Source organism: Triturus cristatus, chromosome 2_2 (assembly GCF_964204655.1).
Source record: "Triturus cristatus chromosome 2_2, aTriCri1.1, whole genome shotgun sequence".
In the NCBI taxonomy this organism is placed as follows: domain Eukaryota; kingdom Metazoa; phylum Chordata; class Amphibia; order Caudata; family Salamandridae; genus Triturus; species Triturus cristatus.
In genome coordinates this window covers 1,161,070,595-1,161,083,279 of record NC_140582.1, presented here as the reverse complement: position 1 = coordinate 1,161,083,279, position 12,685 = coordinate 1,161,070,595, and positions in this window count along the sequence as shown.

Here is a 12,685-nt window from a genome sequence, read left to right as displayed (position 1 = left end):
TAAAATTTCCTCCAATCTTCCACCAGCCCAAAAAGCTTCTGGGGCCACCTTGTGGACTGAGCACCAAAAGCAGACGCATCAATGGCCACTAAATTCATAACCCATTTATCCCAGCAAGCCATAGTGGGAGAAGAGACTGGTTTATGAGGAGTTTTGAATGAAATTATGAGTTGGGGCGAGGAGGACATTTGCAAACCCTTTGTGCACAGATTGTACTCCTTTAAACAATTTCTTACGCAGAACTTAGGGTGAAAAGGAAAATAACAATAGAAAACTGACATTAGATTAGTTTTTGTTCTTGTTCAGACTTGAAAACAAACACTATTAGGAGTATGTTGGACTGAAGAAACATCTAACGCTTTAATATCAGACAGGCGTTTCAAAGAGACCAAGCAGAGAAGAACACTGCAATGTTCAGACAAGAATTTAACAGATAAGGAAGAATGTTCAGTCCAATGTAAGAACAATTTCAAAATCAAATTTACATCCTACATTTGATTATATTAAGGTAGGTGGAGGTTTAGTAAATCTTCCTCTTTTTAAAGGTCGACAAATCAGGGGATGTTCTCCAACTGGACTACAATCCACTGTAACATGTTCTGCTGAGATTGCTGATCTGTATACTTGTAGTCTTATATGCCTTTCGTAGCTAAGAATGCATCAATTTACTATCAGAATGACATTTGCTGAAAGGGGACCTACACCCTTATCCAGGCACCAGCTATTCCAGATTCAACATTTTGGTCTTGCTCCGGCTTTCAAGATCGGAAAATGAAACCTTGAGAATTATTTTGTGACATTGGCCTTGGGGATTGAGAAGCAAAGTGTGAGGAGGCAGAATCAGAACAGGGAAGTCTATTGACAGTTCAAGGACGGCAGGGAACCAAGGCTGACCCTGCCAAAGAAGAGTTATTAACAGTAAAGTAGTTTTTTTCGCGTCGACCCAGCGGTAACACCGTGCTATTATGACAAACATGAGAAAAGTTCCAAAATTCTCCACTCTTGCTTCTCGCTTCTTCCAACCTTCAACAATTCTGTCCTGAACAAGAAAAAGACCATTACATTAATTTGGGTAGGGTAAAATTTTTAAAAAAGGACACAGGACCCAGCAGCCTTGCAAGTTGCCTCAAAGTTACCCATTTTGCTTCCATTACTCTCCTCACCTCTCTGTGAATCTTCTTCACCTTGTCCAGAGGCAATCGCAACACACATTCCAATGTCAAAATCTGAAAGCCTAAAAATGTAATCTCCTGAGCAGGGATGACACTCGATTTGTCCCTGTTCACCACAAAACCCAGGTCTTCTAATACTTTCATAGCAAACTCCGTTTGTTCTAGAGCCAAAGTCCTCTCCTCTGCCATAATCAGAATGTCGTCCAGATAAACTATTATCTGAATTCCCCCTGATCTCAGCCAAGCCACAACAGGTCTCATCACCTTTGTGAAACACCATGGTGCCGAAGTCAGACCGAATGGGAGACTCTTGAATCTCCACCGTCTGCCCTTCCACTTGAACTGTAGCAAGTCCCTGTGCTCTACACAAACAGGAATCGAAAGATAAGCATCTTTCAGATCCAACCTTGTCATCCAATCTCCTTTCCTCAAAACATCCCTTAAAAGATGTATTCCCTCCATCTTGAAATGGTTGTAACACACCCAATCGTTTAGCTCCCTCAAATTTATTACCGGTCTAATTTTCTTGTCTTTTTTCTCTACCAGGAAAATATTGCTCACAAAACATCCCTGAGTGTTTCTTGCAACCTCTGTCACACCATTCTCTTCCAAAGCCTTTACCTCTTGAGTCACTAACTCCTCCTGCTCCCTTGCAAACCTTAACATGCTTGGGCACTTTAACTGAATTGGAACCTCTTTGAAATCTATATGGTACCCAGCAACCGTTTCCAAGACCCATGGATCTTGAGTAATTTCTTTCCACCTCAAAACAAAATGAGCTAGTCTCCCGCCCAATTTTACATGGGTAGAAAAAGGGTCTTTGACTCGTCTTACCTGAGGAACGCATTCCTCTTGATCTTGACCGCTGCCTCTAAGGGAAAAAATTCCCATGTTCGCTTCTTGAACTGAACCCATATCCGTAATTATAGGATCTGAAACCTCCTCTGGTAAAAGAACCTCGAGTGATTCTCTGTCCCGGCCGGGGAAACGACCCCGCATTCGCCAGGCCGACCCAAAAACCTTTCTGATGTCCTTTTGGGCTTTTTGCAGAGAATTAAAAGTCCCTACGTATTTGCCCAAATCTCTAACAAACTCATCACCAAAGAGCATCCCTTTGCTCTTATCACCAAATTCTCTGTTTGCTAAATCCGCTAACTTCGGATCTATTTTCATTAAAATACTTTTCCTTCTTTCCATACAAAAGCTGCGTTTGCATTGCCTAAAAGGCAAATAGCTCTCTGCACCTATTGGCGCATTTCATCCACATCCACACTAGAGTTGCTCGAATGTTCTTCCTCACAGAAGTCGAACACTTTTGTAAGTGGGCCAAGGGTGTCAAGTAACCTGTATTGACATCCTTTGAGCCTTTGTCTAGACGGGGTCACGGCCTGATTTGCTAAAAAAAGTCATAATTTTTTGATCTAACTCCGGTGTGTATGCAACTTTATTTTCCAAACTCGGTCTAGGGCACTCGGACCTAAGACGAGTTCTACCATCTTTAGGGATTTCCATGCTAATCCAGTACGAAATATATTTAGCCACATGTTCAGCAGGCACCCACCTAGGTGATAAAGGATGCTGAATCAAAAAAAAGATCAAACATTTCTTTTCCTTGTGGGTCTAAAATTTATTTTGACTCCATCTAATCTTTTTCTACTCTACTTTCCTTTTTTTAGCCATAATCACTTCATCATCCGTGTCATCAAAACTATACGAACACGTTAATTCCACATCTCCACTAGAAGATGATGAGTCACAAATCACCACACTGTGACTCCTTTTTCTTGCCTTTATAGCGACACCTTTGGCCTTTATAGCCTTACCTTCTTCTTGAACCTTACGTTCTCTTCCTTTAAGGTTTTTATTTATTTCAACATTCTTTCTCTTTTGCGTTCTCTTTACGCAATCCGCTTTAGACCCACCTGCTACTACTTCCCCCTCCTCAGTGGACCAAAACACCTCCTCATCGGGATGTTTATCTCTCTTGCTCTTATCCTTTAAAGATCTTTCCACAGAACTTTCAATTTTTTTATCTATTGACATGGACAACTCCCCAAACATCTTGTCCATGTACTGTTTGAACCTCTCATCCAAACCAGTCTCCTCATTAATATCAATCTTTCCTAAACGCTAATAAACTCCCTTGACAATCACAATATATTTCTTTGTCTTAAAGAATAAAACACTTTGCCTTACTCAACAATAAAAATCCTCTTCACCCTATAGCGAACGATCGTAACTGACCCGGTTTTGAAGTCGGAACAACGGGTCAGAAAAACTCTTTCCCAAAAAATGGAGGAAATCTTTCCTCATTTTCTCCATACAATAATGCCCAATTTCACAAAATGGCCGCCGCACGCAACGTCATGCGTACGGCGGCCGACACATTTCATAAACAAAGAACCAGCTGAGAGAGAGATGCGCGCTCTTCTCCCGCCGTTCTGTTTTACGAAGAACTCCTCACGAGCCGGACGCGTGAAATAGAACACTCGCTCGGCTCCCTACAACAAATTGACCTCACGTGCCCCTCGACAAGAAAGCCTTGTGCACCAAACACATCACGCGTCCCCCTGTTTCAAATGCCTCGCGCTACCAACGGTAGGACAACCGTAACTAAAATGCTTCTTTATAAAACGTTATCCTATTTTAGCATAACTCAGTTAATAAGGTGGTCGGCTAAAACTAACGTATTGAACATGCTAAGTTAAACCAAAGAATACATTGCATTTTAAAAATAATAAATTTGAATTGTAAATAAATATTATTAAATCAAAATGAACTCAATTCATAACCATACTTATTAAATAAAGATATTTCTTAACCAAAATATGATCTTTAAAATTCATCATTAATTCATTATAAGGACAACATAAATGGAGTACTTATCTCATGTGTGAGCAGCAACAAAAAAAGGAAGATGGCTATTTGTGTTTGGACATTATGCATGTTCAATGTTCTAGATTGTTGATATTGTTCTAATTCTAAGTTATCTTGTTGCTGCTGTGTGAGGAGCAATAAAGGAATATTGCATAATATTGGCCTCCGGGCCTGCATCTACGCAGGAATTGTACAACACTAGAGGATTCTTATGCCCACTCTGAAGTCTTGAAGAAGAAGTTAGGTGATAGAGGTTACCTGAAAAAGCTTATTAAGAACTTGTTTAAGCGCGCCAGATTCTATGACCGAGAGTACATGCTAGACATGAATAGAGAGAAAGGAAAGAAGTAATCTACAGATAAGATAGTGTTGGTCAGTAAATTTTCCCAGGCTAGCAAGCAAATCAAAAATAATATAAATAGAAACTGGAAAATCCTAAATGATGAAAGAGAACAACATCTAGATAAACCTATGTTCGCCTTTAGGCGAAACAAAAATATACGCAACTCTTTAGTCCATACCTACAAAGATAATGAGGAGAATATCCAGACCAACATGCATCTCACGAAAGGAGTAGGCAACTACAAATGCGGATCTTGTTCGATCTGTGAGCAATGTATAGTAGCTAAAAGCTTTGTATTTAATGGTTTCATGCCGACTATAGATGTGTTGAACAACTGCATGAGTAAAAACTTTGTTTACCTCCTGATCTGCCCATGTGGCTTAGGCTACGTGGGTGAAACAGGACGTGAACTGCGATTGAGGCTTTTAGAACACAAATCTGCAGTGCGTACTAATAAGGAAAATGCACCACTCACACTTCATTACTCCCAATTAAACCTTAAATGCGATGAGTTTAATTGGTTCATCTTGGAAAGAATGAAGATCAACAGATGCGGAGGCAATATAGACAAAATGAGAAAAAAGAGAGAACAGTGGTACATGAGTAAGTTAGACACTATTATCAAAGGTATGAACTTCCGAGAGGACTGGATGTCCTTTATTGCATAGGGAGGATGGAGATAGGTTAACTTATAACGCATGATGAAGTCTTTTTGATAAATAGAATTCTTATTTCCCATAAACTAACCATATCTCTTTTTTAATAGGGTGTTCTCTTTCACAACTGAAAATCAATCACGCCAAACCATGGACTCTGTTCTATGTCTTATTACCAATATATGAAACAGTTTGAGTTTAACTTCTATAATGTTATATAATCTTTCCAGCGAGCATACCACTATAACGATTACTTTGATGTAAAAACCCTTTTTTCGAGCCTCACTCATAGAAATTTGGTTTAAACTAGAACTAGAATGAGTGATTTATAAATACTAAAATCGGCTAAGAGACATGTTCCAAGATGGCAGACTATGTAAAGAGTATTCACGACTTTTCGTGAGATACGCCCTCTCTATACATTGCTAACCCGGAAGTGATATGCATGGAAATGCGCACCGACCAAGACCGCGGGATTGCGTATCGCGCGGGTACCCTTAAATACATACAGGTGGAACCTTTTTTAAATTTTTAAATTTTTTTATTATAAACCATTTTATTAAGCAAATATGGTCAGTGTACAGCTCGGCATCTCGCCTACATCCCTTCAGGGCCGGCAATGCCACGATCACGTTGTGCACATATCCAAGCAGCTGGGGGTAGGGGAGTGCACAGCAAGCCACCTACAACCCATCGGGCCGGCCGCGTTTAGAGGTCAGTTGGCTGTACCATTCATAACATTATCTGGCGCATACAGTGCTTAGCAGTAGTAACCATCAAACAACGAAGTACCTTCAGCTCTACATGTGACCATACAAGTCTGGAGCGTATCTCTCTGTTAAAAGTCCGTAATCCACCCTGTGCGGCAGTGTCTCTCAACACCGCACGCCCTCCAATGCGCTACGTGTGCGGGCCCAGATCAAGAGCAATGGGCGTGGACGTCGCCGGAGGTTCCGATGCAGGCTCATCGCGACCCGTGCTGGCAGCATGTTCCAACAAATAAGTCTGCAGGGGCCCCCATATATCTCGTGGCCGAGATGAGGGGGGTTGGAGATCCGCATATACCTGCAATTGCTCTTGACAGTAAGTGAGATCCCGGAGCCAATCTTTGAACTTCGGCGCCCTCCCCCTCCCCCACCGGCAAGCTATTCTTCGTTTAGCTAAGAGTAGCGCTAACGAGATGTATCTGCGCATTTTGGCAGCCAGGGGTTCAGTATATCCTAGCAGGGCAGTTAGTGGTTCCGCAGGGATATGGAGGCCTGTCATCAGGTCCAGCGCAGCAAAGACCTCAGCCCAGTAGCGCTGTATGGAATGACAGTCCCAGGCCAGGTGTCGAAAGTCTGCCCCTTCCTCCCCACATCTGTCACACCGATCGTTATCCCGGATCCCCAATCCGGGATAACGGTGTGTAGTAGAACCTGTGAAGGAACTTATAGTGTATAATTCTAAGCCGACTGCTGGCAGAGATCTCACCCGTCTGTTTACAGCAGTAGAGCCACTGTTTGTCTGTAATAGGTTGGGTTAATTCAGTTTCCTAGCGACTGCGGGCTGTTGGCGGGGTGTATTCCCTGTTAAGCTGGACCGTGCGGTATAGGAGTGAGAGTACGTGTGCTGGGACATCCTGTTGAAGTAGAGCGTGTAGCGCGGGCATCATCGGCGGTTCTTGAGGAAAGGCAGGCGTGGCAGTCTTCATGCACTGACGAAACCTTATATAATAGAAGCGGTCTAAGGGGGTAGGGTTTACCTCTCCAAAAAATTGCTCACAAGTACGGAACTTCCCACTGCTGTACAGCTGCCCCCAAGTGTGAACCCCGAGCTTACGTAGAAGCTGTCTACAGCCACCCTCTTGTGTGACCGGAAGGTCCTGCCGGCCAGAAAGGGGCAGGAGCGGGGAATATAGGGTCGCGCAACGAGTTGCCTTAGCTAGGTTCCACCACGCACCAACAGTGCACTGGACAGTAGTGTTTGAATGGTGCCGGGGCACTCTGGGAACGCTAAGATATGCGGTGCTAGGGGTGGGCCTCATGTAGCCGTCTTCGATGGCCAAGTGAGGCATGAAAGGGGGGGGTTTCATCCAGTAGGCAGCGTAGTGGGCCTGGCCCCAACTATAATACAGCTCAATGTCCGGCACAGAGAATCCCCCGGCCCAGAAGGGTCACGTAATGGTGTCCCATTTCAGCCGCGCTTGCTTCCCACCCCAGAGAAGGCGGATAAGTTGGGTCTTCAGAGCGATGAAGAAGTGACGGCTGGGGACGTACAGAATGTTAATGAACAAATAAAGGAGTTTTGGTAGAATAACCATTTTGATGATCGCTGCCCTACCAGCCATGGAGAGGGGCAGCGCAATCCATCGCGCGACCCTATCAGTAATGGAGTCCAGAAGTCTTCCATAATTGTCTCGCATGAGCTCCGTGCGGTCCCGGAAAACACTAATACCAAGGTAGGTGATGGTGCCTTCACACCACTGAAGGGGATAATCAGGGACGAACCACTGCGTGGATTCCGTGAGGGGGAATATATGCGATTTATTCCAATTTAACATGATTCCGGACAATCGCCCAAACAGTATGAAGAGCTGCAGTATGGGGTTCAGACTGACACCAGGGTGGTGCAAGTACAGAGTGAGGTCATCAGCATACAGTGAGATGAGGACCTGCCTCTCCGGGTATACAATGGCGTGTTCTCTATGATGCTGTCGTATTTTTGCGGCAAGGGGTTCTATGGCCAGGGCAAAGAGCACAGGAGAAAGCGGACACCCCTGTCGAGTGCCCCTTGCCAGCGGAAAAGAAGACGAGCGCAAGTCGTTGACCGACACAGTCGCGCGGAGTCCCGTACAGAGCAAGTTTATCCATGCCAAAAAAGGGGGAGGGAAGCCCATGCGCACCAAAACAAAGGATAAGTAATCCCATTCTAGGAAGTCAAATGCCTTGGTGGCATCAAGGAAAATGGCAGCCGCATCCTCCCCCGGATCCACGTCATGAAGCAGCGCAAACAAAGTGCGCAGATTGTGAGCCGTGCTTCTGTGTGGGATGAACCTGGATTGGTCCGGAAGGACAAGCACCGGCATCAGAGGCCTGATGCGGTTGGCTACAAGCTTCGCAAGAATCTTGGCATCGACATTGATAAGGGAGAGGGGCCGGTATGAATCCAGGTGCTTAGGGTCTTTGCCAGGCTTTGGGATGGAAATGATGAGTGCCTCCCGCATGGTACGAGGTAAAATGCCGGTTTCTCGGGCTTCCTCAAACACGTGCCGCAATATGGGAATGAGCAGGTGTCGGTATAGTTTGTAAAACTCAGCCGGGAGGCCGTCGGGCCCCGGGGCTTTGCCAGAGGCTAATTGCATTATAGCGGATATAATCTCCTCATCTTCGTGGTGCGAAAGGAGGAACTCTCTCTGGCCATCACCCAGCCAGGCTATGGCAGTGTCATCGAAGAACGACTCAAAATCTGCTGGGGTCTGCCGCTGGGAGGTGTAGAGTTTTTTATAGAACCGCTTAAATGCAGCAAGTATCTCTGCGGAGCCGCTATGCACTAGGCCATCCTCATCCTCTACCTCCAGGACAGTATTGGCGAATCGCGGGGGCATACAGGTGGAACCTTAATTTCCAATAAATAAATAGGCGTGGTTCAACCCATCACATTAATATATGGATGGTACCAGACTGACGACGTGATGCTCCCGCACGCCGACAAGTAAGTGTACATCGGTGAACCTAGGAGGATTCTTCAGGTGTGCAATCTACTGTTTAGAAAGGAATGGGGAATTACTAGGCTCCAGGAATGTTTCTTCCTAAGCGATGGGCTTATATTTAACTATAGAAGAACCTAGACGTTTGTAAGCATACCCAGCTAAAACAATAAGAGCAAATGGCCTGTGATTTCTGTGGTGCATTTATGGCTTGAAGTCAACTGTCAAATAAGGCAAGATCAGGAGCAGTTTATACAAATTATGTAGAGCAAACCAGATTTTAATAAGAGTTGATCATAACACACATATTTATTTTTCCTACTTTCCTAGACCCTTATTATAACAAGCATTTACAATGCAATGGTCTCGGCAATATTATAGGTAGAGCTATTGGTATTGCTCATTATTTTTTTATCAGATGGGTATAATGGCATCCAGTACCCCACAACTTCAAGCGTTTTGTGGAGGGGCGCCCTCACAGCGCACACGAGAGGTGAACAAATGAACGACATCCCCATGGGGTAGACACCGGGGCAGCTACTGGAAGTCTGCAGGCCGGGGAAAGGGTAACTGGGGGAAACGAAGTGACCTCAAAAGAAGCAGCTGTGGCAGGCCGGGGGCGTGGTTGGGAAAAAAGGGGGCAGCGAAGCACTTTACATCTGCTCTTCGCTTCCTGGTTCCGCCCCTTTCTGCAGGGGGGCTCTTGAGAAGGGGGGGGAACAGACAAAGCGAGGAGGACGGAGGAGGGTTACAGTGGAAAGACTGGATAGGTGAATAAGCTGGGGCAGATGGGGAACAGATGTGGTCAAAGTGGAAAAGTCCTGGGGGGGGGGATATCAGTGCATTTCTTTGTGATCTCTGCTCCATGTTTTGGGGGTTCCGTGTTTAAAGCTGCCTCGTAACAGTGCCGCTGCTTTCGCTACTGCCCTGGGCGAATCCAATGCATCGCCCTGAGGCTTCAGAATCGGCGCTAAACCAAACGAGAGGGTGGGTGGGGATTAGAGATCGAGAAAGAGAGTAGCTACGATGTAGAGACAAGCAAAACAGATAACGCGACAATGCAGACTAGCGGGGGTGGGAGAACCCTCCCCCCCCTACCCCACACTTCGTCAGTGACCTCAAAAGAAGCAGCTGTGGCAGGCCGGGGGCGTGGTTGGGAAAAAAGGGGGCAGGGAAGCACTTTACATCTGCTCTTCGCTTCCTGGTTCCTCCCCCTTCTGCAGGGGGGCTCTTGAGAAAGGGGGGGGAACAGACAAAGCGAGGAGGACGGAGAAGGGGGAGGAGGGTTACAGTGGAAAGACCTGATAGGTGAATAAGCTGGGGCAGATGGGGAACAGATGTGGTCAAAGTGGAAAAGTGCTGGGGGGGGGGTATCAGTGCGTTTCTTTGGAATTTGGAATTTGGAGGGGTATTTCTAAAGCGCAGACGTTCGCTCCGGAAGGAGCATCATGGCGCTGTAAATCCTGTAACCAGTCCACAGAGTGAAAGGAGGGGGGGGCTAGATGGCAGCTTTAGTCCAGTCGTCGGAAAGATTAAAATACCACGTTTTGAGGAGCTTCCTAAAAGGCTTCTCGAGTGTCTGAAGTCTGAGATGCCTTGGCATGCTGTTCCAGGCTCTAATAGCCAGGGTGCTGAGAGTTTTTCCGCCTTTAGACTTCAGATTGAATTTGGTGGGGGTCATGAGGTATTCTTGTGAGGATGTGAGGAAGCGGCACGGAGTATAGTGAGGGAAACGTCTAGACAAGTAGGACGGACCGGATTTGTTGAAGGCTCGGAAGGCTACAATGAGAATTTTGAAGAGTATTCTCTTGTGCAAGGGGAGCCAATGTAAGTTTTTAAGGGCTGTAGAAATAGAGGATTTGCGTGGAAGTTTTAAGACAAGACGGGCGGCAGTGTGCAGAACACTTTGAAGTTTCGAAAGAGTGGACTTTTTGGTCCCTGCCAGAAGACCATTACAGTAGTCCACTCGAGAGAGTATAAGGGCCACCGCCACAGTCTTTCTGGAGACGAGCGGGAGGAAATCAAAAAACTTTCTCAGGGACTTAATTATGCCGAAGCATTTTCCTGCTACGGTCGAGACGTGGAGATCGAAAGAGAGCTTAGAGTCGAAAAGGACCCCAAGGTTTCTGGCCGATGAAACTGTCTGAGGTGGAGCAGCAGAGTTGTCAGGCCACCACAGGGCAGGGCAGAAAGAGGCATTCTTTCCAATGGGAAGGATCTCGGTTTTATTCGAGTTGCAGCGGAGGTGGTTAGCGTCCATCCATTGAAAGACTTCTGTTAAGCAGTGTTTCAGATTGAGCTCTGCCATATTGGAATTGTCGTCTAGGGGGATGATAAGCTGAGTATCGTCGGCATAGGAGGTGACGGTTATGCCGAACGATTCTATAAGGGTAAGAAGAGGGATAAGATAGATATTGAAGAGGAGGGGACTTAGGATCTCTGCTCCATGTTTTGGGGGTTCCGTGTTTAAAGCTGCCTCGTAACAGTGCCGCTGCTTCCGATACTGCCCTGGGCGAATCCAATGCAGCGCCCTGAGGCTTCAGAATCGGCGCTAAACCAAACGAGAGGGTGGGGTGGGGATTAGAGATCGAGAAAGAGAGTAGCTACGATGTAGAGACAAGCAAAACAGATAACGCAATTGATAGAGGAGTGAGCAGGCAGACAGGAAGTATGACAGGTAAAGAAATGGGAGGCTAGACGTGTATGTGTGCAGGCAGGCTCAGACCAATGGTATAATTAGTGGCGAGCTTCGAGCAGCCTGGCCTTCCTCTTCCGAAGGAGGGAGTCCAGTGAGGGCCGTTTCCAGGGAGACTAAAAACAGACGTGGGACACAAATCCCTTACAATCCCTAGCAGTCAATGCACAGTGCTCGGAGTGGGCGGAGACCTGACCAGCTCTGGACGCTTTAATTAAATATACTTTGTAGAAGTAGTTAAAGTGTGGTTTAACATCAACACCACACAAGAAATGTAGTACAAAGATTTTCAGGGTGACGCTTTGGTAAAGGAGTTTATTGGAGTAAGAGTTTGCCACATTGAGCAATTTTGAAACTGCCGATCACCCACAAAAAAAACACAAAACGACGAACTAGTTCTGGTTTTTCACTGATGTAGAAAATGCCAGAGATGCTTTTAACTAACCTTAACCAGCTCTCAACAACAAAGGAGGCAGCAGGGGGAGGGAGTCGCCATGAAAACCACCGCCTTTCTCCGAGGCGAAGCAGAAATGCCTCGGAGAAACGCAGCGGCGGTTTCAGATTCGGGGGCGTGTTTCTTTTTCTCTCCTCTTGCCATTGGCTGGAGGAGAGAAAAACACGCCTAAAAAAGGGCGTGGCTAAAAAGTGGAAAGAAGAGCACGGAACACGCCCCCGAATCTGAAAAAGACGGAGCCTATTTGGAGGGACGGCTCTCTCCTCCAATGGCTGGCCTCCGTTAAGGAAGCCAGCCAATGGAGGAGAGGCAAAAAGAGAGGCAGGCTAAATAGCCACTCTAAGAAACATAAGATCTCTGGACTTCCGGTTCTGCCTTCGGCAGACCGGACGGTCCCTCGACCTAAAAAGGGATCACCAAGGTTGCAATAAGAAATTAACAAGCCTTAAGAGGACACAACGGTTCCTATCAGGTAGGTATGTTAATAAGTACCCCCCATTATAGGGACAATGGTGTAGGCGATCCCTATGATCCATAAAGTTTGAATCATGATGTGCATACATTTTTCTGTAGAACTGCTGTTCCAACTAGGCTGGTGATAACTACGCCCACGACATAGGGAAGCTCCATGTCAACCATCCAGTTTCGGGGTTTGCAAAAGGCATTAATAAGGTGAGATAAAGATAAATAGGTAATGATATATGCTATGTTGCCTAAGGTCATTCGAGTCAGGATAACTGTCATGTAACTATATTATAGATATATCCCACAACTTTAATCAGGACATTAGTGAGGAGGAC